Source organism: Sylvia atricapilla, chromosome 1 (assembly GCF_009819655.1).
Source record: "Sylvia atricapilla isolate bSylAtr1 chromosome 1, bSylAtr1.pri, whole genome shotgun sequence".
Taxonomy (NCBI): domain Eukaryota; kingdom Metazoa; phylum Chordata; class Aves; order Passeriformes; family Sylviidae; genus Sylvia; species Sylvia atricapilla.
Window position 1 is genome coordinate 69,356,404 of NC_089140.1, and position 25,809 is coordinate 69,382,212.

General features: G+C 38.0%; 1 protein-coding gene across 2 annotated transcripts in view; it reads right to left on the minus strand.

Annotated features, from left to right (window-relative positions):
- Positions 1-25,809, minus strand: part of GMDS (GDP-mannose 4,6-dehydratase) — a 405,745-nt gene that overhangs the window by 224,716 nt on the left and 155,220 nt on the right. The gene's annotated exons all lie outside the window — the stretch shown is intronic.

The window sequence follows — 25,809 nt, forward strand, 5'->3', positions numbered from 1 at the left end:
CCATTTCTGCTTCCAGTGGAGTTGCTTTAAACAATATTCTTTGTTATTTATTTTCAGAATTTGATTTTCAGATTATGATGGCTCTGTTTCTAAAAGGTGGTCATAGTCTCCTCAAAAGCAGAGGAATTTGAATTTAGACCAGGAGTTTAGGTTAAACAAGCCCGATGGCATTTGCACACTAATGAGCCACAAAAATTAAAATTACATGCATTTTTAATAGCTAAAAAAGGATATGATTAAATGGTGACAGATGATACCTCTGTCAAATGAAAAACAGGAGAGTTAGTGAAAATGTCTTAAGTTGTAAAATGCTTTTAGTGAATTTCAAAAGTCTCAAAAGTGTAGCTGATGCATTCAATGCATACATATAGGTTTTTTCATTAAGGAACTCTGCTCTTCAGATATGCATCTCAGTATGTTCTGTTTCTGTCAAACAAATAGCAGGTTGCTGCAACATAATTAAATAATGTGAAGTGTCTTTTTCAGACTACTAGTTTTTCCTGTAATGCCAAGAGCACTACAGTAATTTTCTATGTCATTTGACTCTACTAAAAGTAAAAAAAAAAAAAAAAAAAAAAAAAAAAAAAAAAAATACACCACTAAGAATCATGTGGAATGAAGAACTTAAATAATTCAATAATTCAGACCTCACCACAGGACTAAGATAGAATTTTAAATGTTCGTCAATTGCTGAACCAATTGCAATTCCAGTTATATCATCAATTTGTGCCTGTTCTTTAAAAGATGAAAGTCACCTAATTTCCATATCTCCTGAAAAGTTGTTAATATATAAAGGAAGCCTCCTAAACAGTGTGGTTTGCAAACTTTCAGAAACAAAATATACTCCAGAGTCTTTTTCTAAGCAAATTTCTCAAAAAAGTGGGCAGCACCAACACCGTGACTCTGCTATTTGAACTTCTGAAAGCAAAGTACTGTAATTCTCCTGTTCCTGGCTGGACAGGGTTGCAGCAGGAGTGGAGTTCTGGCTTAACAGAAACCAGTGACAGGGTGCCTTTGACTTAGTTAGACTGGTACCTTTCCAAAGATTGTTTCCATTTTTAACTTACCAAAGTGCTTTGAGACCTTTAAACAGATTATTGCTAATTAATTAAAACCAGATTCAACTTATGGAGAAAACTTACTAGGACTAGCTCTGAAGTTTCCTAAACTTCTGCACCAAAATTATTTATTTCAGTTCACATTTTTGTTCAGCAAATCACAGTTGAAGGAACAGGTTTCTTTCTAGGATAAAGTAGATGGTTTAAAGCTCCAGGCTGGAACTGAGTAGTAAGCAAAACTGACTGCTTTCAACGCTACATTCCCATTTGCAGCAAAAGCAATGAGAGTTCTAGTCACCATCTGCATTAAAGAAAGTTTTACTGTCAACCTGCACAACTAATGAATGTCAACTTCCCTTTTGGAGCAAATGCTTCCTCAGCATCTAAAAAAAAAAAAAAAAAAAAAAAAAAAAAAAAAAAAAAAAAAAAAAAAAAAAAAAAAGCAGAATAATATTAGGTTGTGTGAGAGAAAAACTTTTACGCTATCAATTTACCTTTAATTATATGAAAGATACCACACAAGAAAGAGCTGATCTGTCTAGCACAGCACAACAAATACTAGTAACTTCTGTCTTTTCACAGAGAGTCACTGTTAACTGGAGAGAAACAATCTTCAAAGACATTCTCCAAGCAAAATCGGATTATTCCTCAAAAGGCTGAAATGAAGAACTAGAGAGCACCACAAAGAAAAATGAAAAGTTTTATTTTCCAGAGATATTCCAGTAAGGGTTCCACTAAATAATTCCAACCCTCTTCTTGGAAGTACCTCAGCATTAAAGCTGTGGACGAAAACTATGCCACTGTTCATTCTGAGAAATGTGATTAGAAAATTTTCATGCACCCAAGGACTGAATGGCACATTTCAGAAGCATTTAAATGATATGGTTCATAAATAATGTTTAAGTACCGTTTCTCTTCAAACACAGTATCTTAAAATATCCCATTACACTCTATGTTTGATCCCATGCCATTAAATCCACATCGTAACTAGAACTTAAGCTGGTGCCTGCTGGAGTCATACAAAGTAGTTAAGGCCATGTCAGCATTTCCACTAAAAAGCCCGATCCTAGAGGTTTGCAATTTGGCTATGACATTGCTTTGGTCTGAAATTTAGCAGAAATAATGGCTTTTTCCTCAGGGTTGATTCTATCTAAAAGGTCTAGGCGAAATGTTGCACATATCTTTGTATAACTGCATACAAAGTACCTTTTGAGGCCCAGAAATGGTTAGCTTCCTTCTTGGGGGGGGGGGGGGGGGTGGTAGTGATGACCTATTAATGTTGAACACACAAGAGCATTTTTTCCCCACAAAGCAGCCACTCCCACTCGGTGCCTGTTGAGCTGCTGGTGTGTTAACAACTTTACCCCTTTTTGTTGATTTTCATCAGATCAAGATGATGCAGCAGCTAAAACGCCAACAGTTATCACAGGTGAATAGGCCTAATTTGTTATGCTACTAACCTTACCAATTCATCTGGAAATGTGTTGGCGATAGTGACAGAAGCTACCTTAGACTGGTAGGAAAGAGAGATGTCAGAGTCCCATATTTGTCTCCTAGCTCTGCACTGCTTCCTCAGTTCAGAGAGGCTTTGTAAAACACAACCCTCTCACCTAGTACAAATAAACGTGGAGTGTTCAAAACTCAGCTACGTGGTTGACGTATTTTAGCTTATTTGAACACCTTTTCAAAACGTGTCTGGGTGGCAAATGCCTGGGAGCTCACTTTCCTTGCAGTAACCCAGAGAGGAGTCATTCTTGCTGTCAGTAGGGCCAAGCATGCTGGGCTAGCTGCCTTGCAAAGTTATCTACGTAGCAAATACATCCAAACCATGATGGGCCACATTATGCACTGCTATTGGCAGCACTGGAATTGCTGCCACGCAGCGTTAAAGATGTGGCCAGGCAGAAGAGAGATGGCCAGACCTAGCGAAGGATGCTTCCGTGTGTCACTTCAGCGGTTCCAAATAGCTCTAGTTAACCAGGGTCTGACATGTTCTTACATTTTAAAAGGGGCCTTTAACAAGAGTTTTCATGATATTAACAGCTTTTTCAGGAACCCTGGGCATTAGCTTAGATTTGTTTTCAAAATCCAAGCCCTCCCTTTCAGATCGTTAGCATTCCAATAGGAACCATAAGGTCTGATTTACAAACCCGATTTATCCTAGACAGGACTTACAGCAAGGATTCCTCATCAGGCAGACCTGATCTGTAAAACATATAACTTGTCAGCAAACCACTGCAGGAACAATACTACGATGAAAAGAAATAGCAGACGTATAATGCAATAGCTTTTGCTCTCCAGCCCAGACCTGTCACCCATTGTGCTACCTGGCTCAGGGTGGAAAACAGCTCATCCCTTCGAGAAGGATGCTGCCTACATCTGGCAACGATGCAGTTTTGAAAGCTGGACACATCTCTCATTAACACATATTGGAAACTATTGCTTTAGGAGGCATGGTCTTAATGCACCTATATTTCCAAAGCTGGATTACCCCAAGACAGAAAAAAAAAAAAAAATATCTTAGTCTCTGCATCAGCACCCCATTCCTTTTATCAGGATTGGGGTTTCACCCTTTGTGAATCATCAGAGAACTGCCTGTTTCAATTAGGTGCTTTTCTCTGGATTCTGTGGTTTAGAAGAAGCAAACAAATGGACGGAGCAGTTTAAAGAGCTGTTATTATAGCGTCTATTTCTTTTTAAGAAACCTCATTTTCCAAACTCTGAAGACTACATACAAACCCCAACTAATGACAAAACTGTGGTCTCAGGAAGACTGCTCCCCCTGTGAAACACTAGCTGTTGCATGCCTAAGAAAATCCAATATTAACCCTAGCAACATCATAGAATGACAATCAATCTTACAGAATTCAACAGCAGTCCTTATCTGTCAACTGAGATGCAGTCTGAGAAAAATCTACCAAATTCTGGCAACACCTTTTTTCTTCATTTTGCATAAAATATGATGAAAAGATTTCTGTCTCTAAATATACTGACACAAGAAAATTTTGAAGTTTTGTGGGTTTTTTTTCTCCAAGTTTCTGCAGTTCTGGCACAGATTCTCGTGGAGGTCTAACATGTTCAAACACATTGTGTACCCAGCACTTCTACTAACCCAGAGAAACATATTTCTTTTAACATGTATGTGTCGTAAATTATACATTTAATGAGATCATTAAAATGTTTTGATTGCCTGAAAATCCACACTGCTCATTATTTCCATTCTATGAGAACCTTTTCCATTTTTTGTAATAAGCTGAAACGAGAAAACAAAGCAACACCCAGATCTTCTAAGAAAAGTAGACTTGAATATCCTTACACTGATGAAAATCAATAACAATTATTCCAGAGCAAATGGATTTATTGTCATTGTAAACCAAATGAAAAATCAAGTTATAGATCTTTAAATGAACCTTCCATATTTTGTTTTTAAATGGAATTTTAAACTGTGCCTTGATCAAAACCACAGATAAGGTATTGCATTTTGGTAAAACTAGTAGAGCAGTTACTTAATATATGTTAAGCACTCATGCATTTAAATTGTGAATGAATTCACAATTTAAAATAACAAATTGTTCTCACAACAATTGTACAAATTAGAAACATCACTTTTTGGAAAGAAAGGGAAAATCATGGTTAAAAATGATTTTTTTTTCCTTCTGCTTGCCATCCTGCATTTTACTAAATTTTACTCAGCAAATACCTTTGGATGAGCTTGCCATAAAGTCTGAAATCAGATTTTTGCAAAATGAAATATATATGAAATAAGGGTGATATGATTCATAAGCAATCCCTTGTAAAGTTGTGCATGGAAAACATCTTCCTGACTGGGGCAATAAATCATTTTATTTCCTGAAACATGAGATATAGTATTTTAATCCTTACATTTTAATCCCGTATAGCATAGCTGGAAATATTTTGTCTTATCATAATATGTTCAATCCTTTTCTCTGCTCTTTAAAATTTTAGAAGTAGCTTATGGTAGTGGTTTTCTCAGACTTTTTAGTATATTTTTAATGTTTTTCAAACATTTTCAGTCTACATACCCCAAACTATTTTTAAATGGATATGTATCTTTCTCTAAACAGGAAAGATAAAGCTACGGATAATATTCTTTTTTACAAGGTTATTCTTCACCAATCCCCTGGGAAACAAGTAACAAAAAAGTCCACAGATCCCAGACTGAAAGCTGTGGGATAACATAAGGATAAAATTGTCCCTTTTTATCAAGTGAGCCTCATGTGGAACTACTTTGAAATGCATGATTTAAATAAAATGATGTGGTAGTAATTTCTTTAAATACTGCTAACGAAGACATCAATCAGAATATAAACTAAATTATTGTTTTAAATAATACATTGATACACATTATAACCTTTACAATGCCAAAATTCTCCTTGGCCCCATTTTCCATTAGCACATCAGTTTTATTCAGAAATATGGTACCAATTCCTTGGATGCTCATAGTTTAGATAGTGGAAAACGTACTACTGAAATACTTCTATGTTTCAAAACTTAGGAGGTCAAGGCAGAAAGACAAAAGCATTGAGAGGTAGGAATTAGCAGAGGAGGGCAGCACAGTGAAGGGTGCTGATCCTCTTCGACCCCAGAGCACCTCTGCCCCTGCAATCCACTCGCACACAGAACATTTGGACAGCTGAGGGGAATAGGAGGTCATTGAACTAAGTGTGGAGGGAACACAAATTATTGCCTTTTATAATCTGAGTGGAAAATGAGAGTGAGAGACAGCCTTGGGAGGAACAACAAGGTACAGAAATGTGGAGGGAGCACAGAGAGTAGGAAATTTTTATTCTTCCCAATGGTTAAAAAGAGAGTACAAAGCCTATCTCAGGGAACAACTAGTAAGCCCTGTAAAAAGTAGGGGACACAGAACCTGGGGAAGAGACCTACCAACCACCACCAAAGGATGAGAATTGGAGGTGGTGTTTGCCACAGCCCAAGCCACGCTCCCCAGTGGTGCTAACCCTCCCCTGGGCTTCTGTCATCAGGGCTTTAGATTGCTCATGACTGTTCTGCCTAAACAGAACCTAAACAGAAATAGGTTTCCACCTCTCAAAAAAACAATGACAGCATCATGTCTATGACTACACAGCAGCATCTCTAAAGTGACTGTGAAAAAACGATGTTTGATTAGCAGACAATCTGCATGTGTAGGGTGTAACACAAAGCTATTGGATTTCGCAATTAAAATACCACTATTTGGGACTAATTACACTTCTCAGATCTATCATATGGGGTTGCTGAAAGGGTAGGGTGATATAACAGCAATAACAGTTGGCCAACATGTGCTATTTTAGTATATTTCCTCCCTATAATTTTTCTTAAATTAAAATATTTTCCCCTCAGGAACTGTACACTGAACAGGAAAAGGTGAGGCATCAAAGATTCTTATAAAGGAAAACCCAAACATTAATACTGAAAAGAATATATAAAAGTGTTATTCCTGTTCCCAAGTTTATGTTGCTAATGGCGCTTACATAAACAGAGCAGCGTTTCGCTTACAGAAAACTTAACCTTTTGCTCCAAACTATTCACTTTGGTTTTTTTAATCACAGTTCATATACACTGCATTGTAAGACAAAGGTAAATGTCTTTAGCCACTCTGATTTTCTAACATTCATTTGAGCTGTATTTTTTAATTGTACAAGTAAGGTTTTTGAACGAAACCTCTCATTTCAGCTGCCACAGAATGAGGCAAGCCCTTGCATGTGTGAGCTGTGGGTAAACATGAGTGTGCTTGCCCATCAATATAGACTCTTTACATTGTTAAAGCTTGTGTAAACAATTGTAGTTAAGTACATGCTTTGCTTAATTGGTGCTACAATAGCTAGAACTGTATGCAACCAAAAGGAAAATTCAGCACTTGTACAAAATGGAATTATGCTGCAGTCTTAGGCAACTTGCACAAACCCTCCTGATTTCAGCTTCTCTTGTGTTTAATGGCTATTGCAGTTCAGACATCTGTGCTCTTAAATTTAACACCCCTTTCCTTTTCTCCCTGTCTTCCCCTCCTCCATCCTCTCAGCAACCAGTAGCACATCAAAAACGTTGCCGTTTGATGGTTCAAGCTGAGACGTTCAGCCTTTACCCTCACACTCTCTTGAGATGAAGCAGGCAAGGCTTTTAATCTTACCTGGTGACACATGACTGACTAATACAGTTTCTTGGACCTTCTGACCTCTGAGGGACTAAATCTGGTTGGTCTCTCAACCTCCCCAGGTGGCTGGGACATCAGTGTGAGGTGGGTCATGATGTAAGCAAAGTTTTGCACAAATTTTCTGTGACTTTCTGCGCACCCGTAATTGTGCTAACTTTTAACGTGCAAATTTCTTGAGAATAAAACGTATCATTTCACTTCAAGTCAGGGGGAAAAAATAATTTTTCTTTACTTTTACTGTAGGTTAAAGACTGTAACAAGAGCTAGCCTTGAAACCAGTCACAGTGGCAAATTTGCTGAGTCAGTGCCGATGTATTTTCTTGGAGCGAGAGAAATGGTCTGGCTAGAGCCAAGCAGCTTATTTGAAACTTTGCCTCCCACACAAACTAATAAAGCAGTGCTAGACGGGTTTGACACTTATACAGCATAACTCAAGATGTTCCTAATCCATGTGTCTCCCTTTGGAGCGTTGTTGCTTAACCATTTTTCTCCTAGGACTTTCTTCTGGTTAGCTTTGCGACAGTGGTAGTCCTCAAGGCACCCTTTAAGCCCTCAATACACAATTTGGTAAATGTATTTAGGTTTTACTAAACCACCATTTGCTACAGAAGTCCTGGAATTACCAAGAGAGGATCCTGAAACACAGCTGAATCAGGTTTTTAAGGAGCTGGAAACAGCTGAGGGGAAAGAGGTCATCAAGAAGTAACAACGTGAGGTCCAGTAAGAACTGGAGGGAAGCAAAAAAAAAAAAAAAAACCAAAAAAACCCAAAACAACCCCAAAAAAACCCGAACAAACCAAAACAACAACAACAACAAAACTCAGCTTCTGCAAATATATGAGGAAACAATTTTTTTCTCTAGCACAAGGTACATAAAGTGCAAGGTGCTACATCTCCTTCCATCTTCTATGTTATGAATATTATGAATAGTTGGATTCTCAGCTGGGATGTGGTGAGAAATACACCACCAACACCACTGATTATCACAAGTCAATGTACAGATAACCATTTGCAAAGTTCTACAGTTACAAGGACTAAATCCTCCAGCTATAGACACCCTTTCAGACTCATAACAGACTAATCAAACTAATCAACTAGACACCTGTCTCAGACCTCAAGAGCCAAAAAATATTGCCACGGTGTGTGCTGTGGCATGCGGTCAAGCTGGTGTGCAACCCAAAGTATGAGATCAGCTCACAGTGCTCACAGCCTACTCTCCCTGTCCCTGTTGTCCCCATTTCCCAAGCTCTGCTTCTGCACAGGTACAAGTGGTTCTACTGAAGACTGAGCAGGACAACCCTGGAAATCATTATTTTGGATAAAAACCAAAGTAACAAGCCTGAAATGTATTTTAACAGCAGACTCTTGTAAAAAAAAGCTTCAATTAATTGGGTGGACCAGGAGGAACCCAACCCTGAAGTAAGCCCCCAAGCCCTAACAGTTTAAGAAGAGAATGGGGTGAAAAGGCAGAGACATCATGACAGTACACCAGGAAGAACACAAGCCAACAAAGACAGAATGTCCCTTCTGGTCCAAAGGACTTGGCCATGTTTGGTCTAGCTGTGTTGACCTCCTCTGTTCAGAAAGCCAATAAAAACATTATTTCACCTAGCTGAGTTACTGCTGGTTGCTTAAACTTCCCATGAAAGCTATGTCCTTACTGCAGCACAGGATGTGATCACTCTCAGAGGACCCTGAAGTTAAGCAAGGGTGCTACAGCTTCCACACCCAAGCTCCAAACTGGAAATGCCACTAGACAGAGAGGCAGCTCTCCCACAGGCAGAAAGAGTATGTCAGGAGGTTGCATAAAAACATTGCTGAGAGCAAACTCCCCTCTGGGACAAAGCCTGGGCATGTTGCTAATTTTCACTCTAAAATGAATAAGGCACCGAAAAAAGAAATGGACCCTTATTTAGTGAGAAAATATTCTGAACACAATCACTGAGTAAAATTCTAACAGCTTTTTGAAATGTACACACATTTCAATGAATATTCCTCTTCACTAATGTTGCCACTGAAATTGAATCCCACTCCTGAATTCTTTCTCTGTGGGAATAGAGTTTCTCTAGCGTAATTAATAATAAAAATAAATGCGCAGCTATAAACACAGAGAACTCAGCTTTCTGGCAAGATAAACTGCTGCAGTTTCACTGAAGTCAGATCGCTTAAATTTACAAAGAGGTCAAACTTAAACACAGCACCATTAACACGTCCAATCACCACAAAAGTTTTGCACAAGAAAATATGAAACAAAACATTTGGAAAGTGATTCAATGGCAAAAAACTCAGAGTGTCTATATAATACATCACTTACCACCATTCAGCTTGTCATGCTCACTACTGTTTTAATTACAGTATTTTTAAGAATACGTCTTCCTTTGTAGACTCCTGAAACTCATTGTTATCCTGTTTTCGCAATATTTCCCATTTAAGTTAGTTTATACTTCCTCTAGGAACACAAGAGGCAGTCAGATCACCTGCTGTTCTGAGATGTCTACAATACTTGAATACAATGGGGTGAAACCAGGACAGAAAGTTAGCCAAATTCTGAATTTCCTGGCTTTGTATTTTTAGTGGGACCTTTCACATCACTTTAATATCCCCATAGGTAGCTGTGCATGCAGCACAGAAAAACATGCATATGCACACACTCTGTATGTACTCAGGACAAAGCTGTAAATTCTATCACCAAAAGTTAGGATTATGTGTTTCAGCGTTGTTCCTGAATGCACAATAATACAGTTTAACAGAACATCTCTAGAAAATGTACTGTAATCTTTTTTTCCTAATGGAATAGCTGCCTGACCAGAGAACAGACTTGCTCTGAAAGTAAAACCTGCTGTCTTGTGAGAAATTAAGTAGGCAAGAGTCCTATGGAGCCAGAAGCTAACCAAAGGTAAAGAGCTTCAGAGAAAAAAGTGATAGATTCACAGTTCAGTCTGATTAATGCTGTGACAGCAAAATGAACAAAAGCTTGGTTCTTGTGCAATTTCTGAAAGCTCAGAAAATCAGTTAAATCCAGGTTCTCATTTAGTCACTGACACATATTCCTCTATCTGCTTGTTAATGAGGCTTAAGGAGGAAACAGATGAGAGTTTTATTCTGAACATTAATTAATCAATCAAGCAAAGTAGACTTTTTTTTGGTTTTTCATGTCTTAATTCCCCCCCCCCCCGCCACAAAATGAAAGTAAAATGCAAAAATTTTACAAGAATTTGAGAAAGTTAAGTGTCTTGATATGTGTGAAACAATGAGACAGAAGTACCCTGGAAGAGTCAAAAAAGGATGAAATCACTCAAAGGAGTAAATAAATCTGCTGTAACAGAATGTTTTTATTGTTCTCTGCCCACCATTCCATCTTTCCCCACCTCAAGATTGAACATCTAGTCATTCCAGTGAGATGTGTCCATCCCATGGAAGGAATAAGAAAGAAGCAGCCTGTGGGGAGAAAACCCAAAAGTGCAAACAAGGGCTTTATCAAAACACATAGGCACAAGTTTAGGTTTGTGGAGGCACCCCTCATTGAGTCATTACACAATTTGTGAGCCAATCAAATTTGCAAAGCTCCTTTTACCCTCCTTCCATAGTTTTCAGGACATATTCATATGTATCTCACTTTTTATGCCCACACTAAGGTGAGGAAGACTTCAACTGTTGTAGCCACAGAACGCTTAAATTTTCTGCTTCAGTCTAGAACACGCTTCCAAAACTGGATAAAACTGAACTTTAAATAGTTTCCCAAAGCACACTAAAGAGTTCATCTCTCAAAGGGCAGTTTATTGACAGGCTTGAGGAGCAGAGAGGGAAATCACTGAAATTTAACCCTGAACCCCACGTGAACCCAGGGACTGGGACTGCATATTTTCCACTGTCCTGCCATCTGCTGCTTCACTGCACATGGTAATCTTTGGCAACCCCACTGAGAGCTGCCTGGGCTATGGCTCTGTTCAGACAGGGTGTAGAAAGAAAAGACACTGAGAATGTCATGGCTGACTGACCAGACTACTGAGATCAGAGAGATTATGCCTCATTTGCTCACCAAGCCCTGCCAAAAGCAACACCGTTTAACTGCAGGTACTCAAAACCCAACAGGCATGTTTAAAGGAAAAGTAGGCTAAAAAAGAGGACCATTCATAACGTGCATTTGTTTGGGACACCGTAGCTATGACCTTTTGGCAATTACTCATGAGAGTTTTAAAAGAAAGTCTACCGTGCCCAGCATTTCAGGTACAAGTGATATCTGGCAGAAAGTATCGTAGCAATTTACAGGACACACCGACCATGGAGATGACTCAAGGCAGGAATAAACACAAGGAGCCTAATAGCCCAGCAAACAGAGATAACAGAGAAAAAAACATAGCTGTTATTCTAAAACAGCTACAGTCTGTTTTTCTCTTGGCTGTGAAATGCTGCACAGTATGGGAGTGCAAGGGTATGGTACTTATATGCATAACCTTCATATGTCATCTCATGACAGGGGACCTCCCTTGAGCCAAAGCCAAATCTACATTCATTCCCCAGAGCACCCCCACTAGGCTCCAGATGCAGCAGGCAAAAAAATCAGCTCTCAAACTCTGATTTCCTTTGACCACACTCTTCTGCATACGGGCCCCCAACCCTTCCAGTGATTAAATATCAAATGTGTACACACAGACTCACTGACTTTCAAAATTATGACTCTAAAAGCTAAGGAATATTTCAGAAGTGTCATAGAACTGGTAAGGTATACTTTTAAGGGTGTTGGACCTGCAGGAAAATTACTGTAGGATACATAGTTACTGTAGGATTTTTGAGTCTTATCATGCTGACAACAAACACCTGTTATTAATGTATCTCTCTCATCCTCCCTGCTTCTGCCAGAAGTACTAAAGACATAATTCTATATATGTGTCTACAACAACATCCTGCCCTATTTTTTCACTCAAATACTGATCTTGGAAATGACAGTGTCTTCTCTTCTATCTGTTTAGGGGGAAAAAAAGGCACTTTGATAAGATAAACTTCTCCAGGGGCTGCAAACAGACATCAGGGTTGACAAACGTTCTTCTGGTAGCAAAGGGACACAACAAAATTGTCCCCTGATGTGGAATAGACAATCACTGTCACCCTTTCTTCTTCCCTGCTGCTCTACAGCCTCCACTCTGTCTGCCTCACAGGGAGATCAGGAAAGAGACAGAAAAAAGCTATGTAAGAGAAGAGGAACAGGCATCTTTTCCCCAGCTCCAGCTGTGCTGGAGCCAACATGCTCTGCTGGAATCAACAGGCTCTGTTGTTTTGATGATTCCAGGATCCTCACATCTGATTTGATCCCTGCTTGACAGAAGTGTACAGCAGAGGTGGGAATGGCTTGCAGACTTACAGAGGGAACCTTCTGAAACCCTTAGGCTGGTCCCTCCAAGAATGGGCCCTTCTTTTTGAGAGCTGGAGTCAAAGAACCTCAACACCAACCTCTGGTTAGTAAGCAAGACAGGAGCAATGTGGTAAAATGAGTAAGGCAAAAAGACCAAACATGCTTTCCACTGTATTTTTCTTTTGATTCAAACACGTATCTTGAAAAAGAGTAGATTTGAAGTAATAAGCTACCCTCTAACATTCTCAGTTTTAACTTTTGCTGCTGAGCCCTGCTGAATCAGAGCGCCTGCTCCCACTCTCCTTCTTGACTCATAACCTCAGTGACAGCCACAGCGCTGGGCAGAGACACTTTATAAAATGTACTAAATGAAGCAACTTTCAATAACAAGGACTGGCAGGTAGCCATGTTAGAGAAGGAAAGACCTAGTAGGAATGTCCTGCAGCATAAAAGTCTCTGTTGTTCTCATTATTGCAGAAGAAGAAAATCTCTTTAAGTGCTTTTGATTCAAATGATCATTTGACAGAAACAACGGACGAGACAAATGGCTGTAAAACAAGGCAATTGGATTTCCTACTGCTACAATATCTTACTTGGCTCCCATGACACAATTTCTCTGTTATTCTGCCTTGCCATGGTAAAGTAAACTTACAGCCTACCCAGAAAACAGATGAGTGTAATCAGTCCTTTATAAATTATATCCCTTCACTCAAAGAAAGCAAATAACTTTGCCTGCTCTATAATAACTGTTTCTAATACTTCATTTATTCTTTAAATTGTTTATAAAACACTTCAAGAGAGGTCAAGAAGAGAGGGCAACAATAATTGGAGATTAAGGAGACTCTCTAAGTATTTTGCACCTGTGAGTAAACAATTTGGTAATTATTATGATGAGAGAGATCTACGAAAAAAAACCCAACAGCTTATTTGTGATTTTCTTGGACATACATGTTATTTCATCTGAGAGGGAGCCTGCATCTTTTCCAAGGCCATTCCAATTCAAATTTAAGCAACTGCACACATGTCTTATGTCATGTGACTGGCAAGTCAACAACAATAGATTTAACCTTATCTCCTATGGAAGTAACCTAAAGAAATAACAAGTCAAGGGTAAATGATATTCTTGTGAAGTTTTTTCCAGGTCCCCTGAAAAAGCAGGGACTTTCCTCCTCAGAGACACATATCTTAAAGCCCACAGAGTCATGAACAAGCAGAAATGAGACTGAAGGAGAGAGATGTGAATTAACATGCAGGACTGGTGTTCAGGTAGGGTTTCAGAAAGAACTTACTAACAAAAAGGGGAATATCATGGACTTTTGCAGTGTGTCCTTTCTCTGTGGCATGGTTCTGCCCACGCTGGTTTTTGTTCTTCTTATGTCCATGTATAGCACTAGCAGTGGTCATGGCACCATTCTAGAAAAGGGAACAAACTCTATAACACCATCACTTGAGCTGCTGAGTGTCACAACTGCGCAGATACCTAATGCAGCTGAACTCTGACATATCAATTAACACTAGTCCACACTTTAAAAGTACATATGGATAAAATTATATTAAATCTTTAAACACTCAATCCATTTGTTTCTTTAAAAATAGTTACAATTTAGAATGTCAGAAAAAACCTACTTCTTAGTAATTTTTCTAGAAGAGATTCGTAAAGAAATCACTAACATCCTCTAATCTCTTTACTAATTTAAAAGAGAAACTGAAACAAGTTCCTGAAAAAGAAAACCATTCAAATTATGACTAATTATACAGAAATAATAAACCTAAACATGAAAAAAAAAAATCAGAGGGATTTAAAAGTAGCCAGGGCTATAGACATACTGGCCTAGAAAAATAAAATTAAATTTTTAAGTTATTCTTACGTTTCAGTGGAGTTCAGTAAATGGTATTTCCAAATTCAAAATTCAGATTTGTACAATTCCCCTTTATTTCTTTTTAACCATGTTTCTTTTCTCTCCGCAAAGACACAGAGTCACGTAGATCTAGATCTAGATCACAAGCACAAGCTCTCTCCAAACTGCTTCAGTGTAATACCAAATCAATACAGATTACTTCCACATAAAATTGTAACTGAACACATAGGTTACCTGAACCAAATTCTTTGTTTACCCTAATGTAGAACTGAAGCAAGAATAAAATATTTGATTACTGGAACAAAATAATTCACAGAGAATTTTCAGAGGAAGTTCCCTAACCATCTAACTATATATTCAAAAATGTTTCAGCTTGAACTAATTCAGAAATACCAAGGCAGATAAATAATTATTGGTCTGGCCAAATTGAACAGACTTGTCAGTCTAAGAAAAATCAGATCCAAACCAAACAATTTTCATGCTGTTTTACTTGTGGTTTTTTTTAGTTATTGGTATTTTTCAAGCACCACAAGTCCAGGAAACAAAAGTGTGTACAGGAAACCTGATTTTTCCCTCATTTTTAAAATTAATTATATTAATCTTAGCAGTGTCGCCCACAAACATGATTGTAGAGTAAAATAGAAATAAGGCTAAGCTAATATTTCAAGATAGCTGCCATTGAGATCAGTATGTAGTTGGGAAGTTCTGCTTTAGAAGTAGAGAATTATAAGGCCCTCTTAAAATTATTATGTTTATGCCTTGAAAGCTCTCTGTGAGGCATCTTTAAAATCTGTTGAGACTCCCAGGGCTTTGAAAAATCTGAAAAGTCTTGTCACTAAACAGCAAGTTTGAAAATCAGATAAAGGCAACTGAGATTTTATTAAAAAATAACTTACTTCATCATGTGGCTGCATAAGTATTTCTTTTCTGACAGGCTACAGAAAAAATAAGAAGCATTTCTATTAATCCATTAAGGATTAATGTTCTAATTTTTTGCATTTCAGTAGTCTCAAGGAAAAGCACATTTTTAAAAGTGTCATACCGCTCAGATTTTCTTTACTGAATACTAAGTATTTTGTACTAAATATATAGTTATCTGATTTTAACCAGTAGAAACAACATTGAGTTTGACGAGCCCTCACATACATTATCAGTTAGAAAATTTTTGATTTATTATTTTACAGAGAATTTTACTGAACACACAAATTTTTTCATCAGACTTTCACTTACAGGCAGACATTTCCAAGCATCATCCACACACATACATAATTTTGGAAAGAATGAATGAACATTCCCTGATGACTCTCTGTGGGTTTCTTCATGGGTGTTGATGCCAGGTTATCACTGTCTGTAAATGTGATGGTAAACCAGATGACATCACCACACCATCAAACCCACAATGAACCTGTAGAACCAAAGCAACCGGAGACACTTAACTTACTTGCAAGTAGACCAGAGTTGTGCAATAACTGCAGCACACTAGTGAAATCAAACCCAGAATTGCTTCATCCCATGATTTCAAAACAAAGAGCTTCTTTAAGTGCAATGTAAGATTATGATGCTTTTCTCAAGAAAAGCATCACCATGAGACATAGCAAAAAATTAATAATGACCTGTTATTCACTGGCTTACACTTTCCTGACACCATTTTGGCAGTAGACCCTGGATTCACCAACACAACAGAAAACTGTTGCCAGGTCTTTAATAACACCAGCACTTTCAGAACTAGGTAGCAAAGGTAGCATTTCCATACTGCTGCTACATGAAGTCAAGCTTTCAAGTTCCCAGCCTCAGTTGCTGTTACACCAATCTTGACCAGGTTTTCATGAATATTGCAAGATCTGCTGGGACCATGAAATATGCTAAAAATAAAACAACTGTATACGTGCTACAATCTTTTTTTCAACTTATTTTTGTGCAAACCTCAAACATAATTTTCAGCAAAATTTAGATGCTTCAAATCACTACCTGGAAGGTGCAGCACATCTGGACAGGTCATGGCTCAGGCACAGAGCAGCTTATTCAAAAAAGAAGCAGCACATTCATTATCTAGTTTTAGACCGTGCAAAGGGGAAAGATTTGTCCATAACACACAAGCTGCAGATGCTATACCCCTCCTAGAGCATGAGCACAAGTCACACTACTAGCACCAGTCCATCCCAGTCCACCATTCCCTCATTTTCCCTAAAGGGTCAGGACTTGAGAAGAGGAAGACACCTACCAGCTAAAAAACACGTATGAAAATTGGCAACTACTGGCCTGATTTTCAATGGCAGATACATGCAATACTTATGAAAACAAACAACAGGGAAATAAAAAAGGAGCATTTGCATGATGTCTTCTGGTCACAGGGCTGATTTTACATTCAATGGCACTTCATTATAAAATGTTCAAAATGAAGTATAATACTGGTGCTGTCTAAAGCCAACAAAGTTTTTAAGACCATGGATAATTTCCAATTAGCTCAATTTTCAAAAATTACATAAAATTTGAGAAGTTGAAGAACTTCCTGACCTTGGGAAGCACACAGGGTCTCCATTTATCTTGAAGCAGTGCAGTAATGGTAGCAAAAGGTCTTGGTGGTTATTTTTACAGTCTGCAGCAAATATAAACTCAGTGTGAGAGCACAGAGTGTACAACACAACACAAGTATCCCTAATGGATGCACACATGCCTACCAATGACTCAGAATATGGGCATGAGGTGGGGCTGAGAAGAGAAAGGTGTCAGCAAGAAAGCACAAATAAGATTTAAAACTTTAAAGAGCAACTGTTTCAAAAATTTTAAAAAGGAAATGGAACGTAAAATATTTGAGTGTTACTGATGTTTTTCTCATACCTTCTGGATTTGTCATAAGTCCAAAATGACCCTAGATTTTCCAGATCTGCATTGCCTACTCCTGGGATTACAACTGGATTTTGTAAAGTTTTGACAAATATTCTCAATCCATCTATTGATGCAATTAATAAACACCTTAAACCTCTTTTAATGTAAGGATTGCAACATAAGTTAGGAAAAACCAAAAGGACGTAAACTGAAGGTCTGAATTGCTTTACTGGATAATTCTTTACTATTTAGAAGTTTATTCACATATAATGTAATGAAATTGAGGACTTGACTTTAAAAACAAAAATCCATCACTATTCCTGCAACATTTCTACAGCAGTGGTTCTCAAACTCACATGTCCTAGGACAAAAATTCAGAGAAAGTAGAGAAAATATTATAATGTATTCTCTCTCTTGGCTTGGGTTTGATTTGTTTTCCTGTGCCAAAGAGCAACCCTGAAGGGTTTCATGGGAAACCTGCTAAGTCTCTGTCTTAACAGTTATCATTCTGTAGGGGTGAGATACAATAGAGATCAAAATATGCAACTGTTATTGCAACATCTAAATAGCATCGGGTATCTGGTTTTATTACAATGCTTTGGGCCATAACTTTCATTTGCCAATCATTGCCTAACAATTAAGTAGAACATAATTAAATTTTAAGAGTCTAAGAAAGGCAAATCCTTGAAAAGGAAATATTTTAACAGGGTTGGTAAGGTGTGCAAACATCAACAGTGTGGGAAACATATGTAGCTGACAGCATATACACTGCTCCTTGTAGCAGAGGTTAAAATCCATTCAGAAATATTTGCAATTAGATGAATAAAACTGGCAAAAAATCAGCAGTCTGCCAACTGTTAGGACTTTCAGCTATTTCAGAGACAACAGGATATGCTTAAAAATGTAAAACATTTGTGCATCCTTAGGAAATACATAATGCATGTAATGGTCTGAAATCAACTACCTACACATTCAGTGTTTGTCTGTGTGGTTGTGCACCTTATTTTTAAACACACATCTAGGAACTGTAAGCGAAACACTTTGTGAAAACAAGACAGAGAAAGAAAACTGCTCCTAAGCTCAAACCAAGCTTTGACCAGATGCACTACTCTTCTCTCAGAGAAAGCAGCTTATCTTCCTACAATTGCTACAAAATCCCACTGCATGATGAATCTTACCAGAGGTGACATCCAATGACACTGCATTTCCCACTTATTTGTTTTTAATGAATCCTGCTAACTTTGTTGAGGAATAATCCACTGACATTTCCTTCTGCAGTGTTTTTTCAGCCCCTAATGGTGAAACTGGCTTATTGTGAATTAGTTTCTCCTGTTCAGTCACCTGTATCTGAAATGCCTCAGTGGGTTGATTTCAAATGACTTCTCTGAAACACTTTCAATAGATTTATTTTTATTTTTTTTTAATTATGCATGACTAAGTAGAGGGAATTGTCAACCTTTCAGAGAGCTATTTTAGAGAAAACAAGATGCACACTGCTGAGAAAATATTTCAGATACTAAGATGGGCCAGACACTCCATGGCTACAAGCTGTGACTATGACTAGGCTTTCAAGTTTCTGCACCTGGTAGATCATGCCCAAAATTTGAAGGTTGTGGAATGAGGCCAGAGTCACATACTTTACATCTTTGCAGGGATACCCAGGACTCTGAAGATGAGCTGTAAGCAATTTCTAATGGTTTTTACATCAGAGTCTCAGCGGAACACTGATGCTGGATTACAGAGCAGGAAGAAGACAAAGCAGTATGCTAATATGTCAGATGAAAAGTGTATATATTCAACATAATTTCTATCATACTAAGACACAGGTCTTCAGAAGTTTAAGAAATCATCAGTATGGCAAAATTAACTAAAATACTAAACATTCATTACTTACAGAATATCAACAATGTAAGAGATTCATTTATGCAACATCTGTTGCAATAACGATGAGACCTTTGCTCTTTTTGTGATTTTTTTTTCTTTCTTGCCACTATTTCAGAATACAACGTTATTTAATGAAACACAACAGAAAAAATGATCATGTGGATGTAACTGCAAGCAAAAATGACTCAAATAATTTCTTGACAAAAGCACAAAATACAGAAAAGGTTGGCCATGGCTGAATCCCCACATCTGGAAAAACTGCATCCTGCAGTATGCTGTCTTGTTATAGGCTCTGGGTACCACTGAACTATGACTTAGTCATGCACTCAAATGAGGTGCTGTTCCCCAGATAAAGTGGCTTGCTTCAGAGAGGATCTCACATGCGGCAGCTTGGACTGCATTCCCACAGAGCCCTGGAATTGGCAGGCAGTAGACTGGAGTGCATTTTTGGGCATGGTCACTTACCCATCAGCTATCAGTGTCTGAGATGACCACACTGCATCTACACTGTCTCCTACACTCTCCCCTCATGTTCCAGCAATGGGATAAGTCAGCTAAATGGACTTCTGGCTGAAATCACTTCTGTTCTTCTGACCTTCTGCAAACTCCACATTTATTTTAAGCTAGTTTGTAAAATGCAAGGTGTAAATCTCACAGTTCTTGCTTGCATTTCACTTCATGTTCTCATTTATGCATACCTAAGAACAGCACAATGGTCACATTTTCCATTGTGCTTTGCCTGGGGGAAACAAATGCAACAAAGGGAAAAAATAGAGGAATAGGCACAAAACCCACATTATTTCTCAAAATCCTGCTACAAGTTTGTGTATTACTGAAGGCAGAAGAACATTTCAGGTAAGGTACATACTCTGCCACTCCATTTCCCATTTCTGACTTGCATAAATTTCATAGCCCTTTATTTCAAAGTTTTCAGCTGATATTTAATTAGAGGGGAAAAATCTGCAAGTTTTAGTTTGAGAAGGTAACACTGATACATGTTAATATAACTTGAGAAATGTTAAGAATTACTTGGTAAAGTTTTCTAAATTTAATAGTTTAGACATTTTGTAAATTGTGGGGATAACTCTGCCTTTTTTTTTTTCAGGTTAAAAAAAAGAGTTGAAATCAATCATGGAAGATAGCAAAACTTGTGATCTACTTTTTTCTCAACACAGTATAAGCCACAAAGGAGCATATGATTTAATGACAAAAAGATGCTTCTGATAAGATAATAATTTGCTCAAGGAGAGATCTGAGTTGTGAATGCAGCTGTTCCAAAAAATCTAAACCCACAGGCAAGAAATTACTTATTTTTTGTACAAGGTATACCCATAACTACTTAGATAAAATGGTGATAGACCCCAGAAAAGTACATCAGATAGAGAAGTGAAGAATCAGGACTATTTTGAGATTGAAAAGGAAAAATAATAAAAGAAAGGTGATAAGTATTTCCACGAACTATTGTTGCCAAGACTGAATTAAAAAGATTTCAGTCAGACTGTTCAACACAGCATTTTACCTTATCAATGAGTCATTTTAGAAAAATATCTTTTTATATCTTGATTGAGTTCATGTATGTGATTATTTCATTCCCAATGTGACAAGTTCCATGGCACTGACCTGGATTAACTGAATGCCCAAAACTAAGGGCATGCAGAAATGGTCTCACCCTCCAGTTCTAATTTCAGATGTCTGGTACTGCTTTTAAAGCACAATTTAATCAAGGGAAACTCACTTATATTTTGGAGTGGTTGCACTGCCTTCATATCTTAGTGTTGCACAGCACTAGGAAAGTGGCACTTGAAATATAAGAGTTAATATGGCTTATTAGCAACATAAAAACCAGACCAAAAAAATCTCATATTTTGATGTGCTCTGATCTATATTCATTGGTCAGTAGCAGGTTCAAGATCATAATTGACTGAATTTACTTATCTTGTAACCCCAAATCTTTTTCAAGGGGAAAACATACGTGCTTAGGTAAAACAGGTATTACCAGCAATTTTCTATTATTACAGTCAATATTGCTGCAAATCCATTTGTGCAAGTAGACCCTAATGCCCACATTTATCCCCAGTGATGTCTGACTGCATGTGTAGATAAGGGAACACCTGCATGGATCACTTAGCAGGATCAGTCTCGCAGCAGGGAGAAAAAGCCAGTAAGAATGCATGTCTCCAGGACACTGCATGCTTTCTCTGTTGAAACACGCCAACTAAAAACCATGAAATGATCTTGGCTGCTCTATAGCACACAAATATCTGAGTAAGTCCTTTTACATTGGCCATGGTACCTTGCCATCAAGGTTTCAATGTGCAAGGCAGATGATCCCTGATGACACCAGCCAGCCTGTGTGCTTCTCATCCAGCAAGGAGCAGGAGAGTCACAAGCAATACTTTACTGACTTTTTTGTTTAGATATACTCATGGGTTTGGAAATTTCACATCAAATGCAGGAGATGTAGCTTTGCACTGAAGATTTTACACACTTATGTCTTTCACAGGCCTCAACTTACCAAAATAGCACCATGGAAAAACCCTTAGTATTTCCAGTGGTACTAAGTTGACCAACCTTCTTCTCCTGCACTGAAAGTAATTTTAAGAGATGACCAATTAGTCTCCAACCACAGGAAGGAAAATCTGGCAGATATTGACTACATCTCTATAAAGTAGATGCAGAAGAACAGCTGCTACAGTAGGAATTGCACAGATTTCTTGTGAAAGTCAGTAGCAGATGTCACCATCTGCTTCTGCCCTCTCTATGAAATAGAGGTAAAAGGGATACTAAAAGCTGATTTAAAAAAAAAAAAAAGTAACAACAAAAACCATAAAATCAAAAACATAGACACAGACATATTTATAGTGAGTAGAGAGGAAACTCTTACCCCCTTCTCCTTGGCTAACCTGAGACTCAGATGCACAATAAAAGCAAAGAACACTCCCCGTTCTATTTAAGATATGACTTCTTTTCATTTTAATCTTACTACATGTACTTTGACTACATTCAGCCTGCAATCTAATACCTAGCCATTTCCACCCTGGCTGAAAGAGATCACAGAAATGAGCAGTTGTATCCTTTCCCTCTGGCTATACAGCAATGGTCTGATGACAACTGCTTTACCAGAGTTGGTATCAGACACTCAAAAATTCCCTTCTGAATGATCTACACAATGATGTCATGTGTGGAGGCAAAGTATTACTTAGGGGGGGAAAAAAAACCCCAACAAAAACCAAACAAAACTTTTGTTGCATTGTGTCAGGAAACATGCTGTACATGTTTGTACAACTTGGCAGATTAAGATCAGATGAGGCAAGCAATGAAGTGGTTAACCAAATCAGAAAGTTATCTCAGACATCCAAAGGCACATCTTGTAAACCTGAGACAACTTCTTACACAGAGCTGAAGAGAGACAACAGTAAGGGCTTGTCTGGGACAAAACAAATGACACTGTCAACAAGCAGTTTGCTTTCCCACTCAGAACAGGAGGTATTAGTGAGATCCAGAGCCCAACAAAAGAACAGGAATCTTTCAATGAAGTAAAAAAAAGTTTGGATCAAGCCCCAGCTTTCCTGAAAACTAGACTTGCTAATTGCCTCACTCTTCGACTGTCAAAACAGTCATTTCACTGAACAGAAATATCTTTCCAATATTGCTATAGGGCAAACATTTCCACACTGGTAATACTGGGAGACATGTTCAACTACCACCAGCAACTTGATAGCCACCACTTCTCCCATTTGGTAGGTATCCCACGACGTTGTTTTCAGGGGGAAGGGGAAAAAACCAACATTATTCTGGAAATGTTTTTTAGGTTTTCTTTTGTTTGTTCACTTTTGAATACGGAGACTTCCTGTCGCTGCTGTAGAGCATATTGCTTTTCAGCTCATGTCATACTTGGACAATAAATAAGCTTCAGAAATGGGAGATCCCATTCACCTTGGCATGACCATAAATCAAGAAACTCTTGAGCTATACCTGGTTAAAATGGACAAAAGTAACTGAAGAAATTAGCTTTAGCAAAGTATGCTGCTAATACAGGTCTTTTCCCCAAAGGAAGCAAGTCATGCTTATCTTACATTACCAGACTATTACTGGAAGTACTATGCCAGACCCTCAGCTGGCATAAATCAACATGACCCTACTCACTTCAGTGCAGCTGTGTTGATTTATGTGAGCTGAAAAGTATGTACTGGTCAAAAAGTGACTATTTCATCTTACAAAACTGTAAAAGTGACTAAGTGAAATGAAAATCAAATAAGACGCAGTACGTATAATATAAAGAAAATAATAGAAAGGGAAGTACTACAGAAAGGCTCAAAGTAGATGTATATTTTATTAAGATTAGTCTAACATAGCCACTAATTTTACTTCATATGAAATTTTAGATAATATTTTCTGCTGTTACATACACATGTATCTCTTGAGTATAGACCCAAGTACTTGTGCAATTTAATAATGCTGTACTATTCCCAAATTAAGATATAAGGCTCAGGCAGTGGGTTCAGCCAAACTAGAATTTGTCAGTGGTGTTTTTGTAAAGTAACTCTGATTGTCAGTACATGAAACATCATACTTAAAAGGAAGCCCACACAGCAAAATTAAGTGCTCAGCTTTACACTATGGCGTCACATCTTAAAACTACTTGTTCTCTTAGAGAGCAAGATAAAAGTAGAAAACCAAATGTTCCCAAATCCAGCACTTCTCTCAAGCCTTTGTAATTTTGAGAAATACGAAACCTTTCATATTAGACTTAAGCATTCTTTACCCTTATGAACTCTGTGCAAGACTTTCCTAATATTATACAGGCTACATGAGATTAACTGCTGGTGCTCCTTTCTGAGTTTAAACTGGAAAGGCTCAGAAGAATTGGCATTCTGAAAGAAGAGGTGTCGATTCCTGAACTCCTTTTATAGGGAAGCAGCTCTTGAGATTAGACAGTTCCCATTTTCCCTAGGCTTGTGCACTGCTGCCCCAGCTCTACATTATTGGAACATTATATAAAGGGTGATTTGGGCAGATGCACTTGGCCCCCTAGTCCAAACTAGCAGTAGTGAGGTAGGTACAGGCCCCAAAGCATGCAAACACTTGAGCTGTAGCTGGGCCAAGAACTCCTCCAAGAAAACCATAAAGGGGCAGACTAGGCCAGGGTGCGTTGATGCTTGGAACACATAAATAGTGGGTGGTTTTTCCAAGACTCAGCTAGTGAAGAACAAAGACAGTCCAAAGGGTCTCAAGCATACCTTTCCCATCATGTGCAATTCAACTACAAGCCAACCAATTTATCCCATAAATATGACAGTCTAAATGAACCTTCTTTGAGCTCTCTCTGCAAAGCAGCATGGCTGTGTGGCAGTGATTTCCCCTTGAGTTAGGAAACCTCTCAAAGTTGCTTCTTGAGCCAGAAAGACTTTTCTACTAAAAGCTTTGGATAAGTGCAGTTTTAGTTCTATTTAAATTGCAAATGGACTGCCTTGCAGTGTCTTTCCCTGTGATCTGGGACTCATCTCAAGGTTTGAGATTCCTTTCCTGAGACTGAGGTATCACAGTGGAGAGCTCCTGTATTCACAACAGATGCTCAGTAAGTTGCTGATAGCGTGCCAAATTAATACTAATGAATGAAAAAAATCATTTTTTTAGACATAAATCATTCTAAAGGTCTGAGACTAAGACTGGAAGTAGCTGCACCAAAGCTGCATCAGAAGTTTAGAAACTTCATGACTCAATGGATCTCCCTTACAGTTCAGCACTTTTAGTCTCTGTGTAAATCATTCCAAACTGATTCTAACTCAGTATATGTATGTTTCATCCATGCAGTAAGTCATGGAATAAACGTTTCCATCAAACTTTGTTAAGTCACATTTTTATAAATTCATATTAAACCCATTTTTGCTAATACTTTTGTGGGTGATTTTGAGTGACCTCAAACACTCATTTACAATAGAGATCATGAAGCAAACTCTACAATTATTTGTTCAATTTAATATCAGTGACCAGCTTTGGAGAAACTGCAGTTCACCATCTTTCAACATGACTACCCATACTTCAAATGCAAATACTTCTGTATTTGATCACAGCCCACAGTGAAGGCTCCAAGGTATGAAAAATACATTCTGCTCATCCTTACCATTGCCTTCCAGGGTAGCATATTTCATGGATCCCTGACTACAAGGAATACTAGAGTTTCTCTCTTTACAGTTTTCCCCCAAAAATATATTTTGTGTACAAAACTTACAGAATTTTTCAGAAGTATGATTTAACATTCAGATATTCACTGTCCTCCAGGACTGATTAATTCTGCACCTAAGCAAGTGGCACTGCTGAAACCTTCTGCTCTTCTCTGAATCCTTAGGTTTAGGTCATTAGGTTTTGTGTGGACAAGATGCAAAAAATATCACCATCAATGGGATGTTGTATTTGATGCATTCAGTGTAACCCTAAACCAACTGAAACAGTGGTATACCATATTGTAAGAAAATATGTATGGATTTATTTAGGCATTCCCAGACTTTGAAACCAGTACAAAAAAAGGCTAAACCATAAAGCATTATAAAACTTCCATAGATATTACCAGCTTTGCATAGGAGTTAGAAATTCCAGTTAAATCTTCTTTTCCTCCTGAAGTGCCTTTGCAGTATTTAAAAATATTAGGAAAGTGAT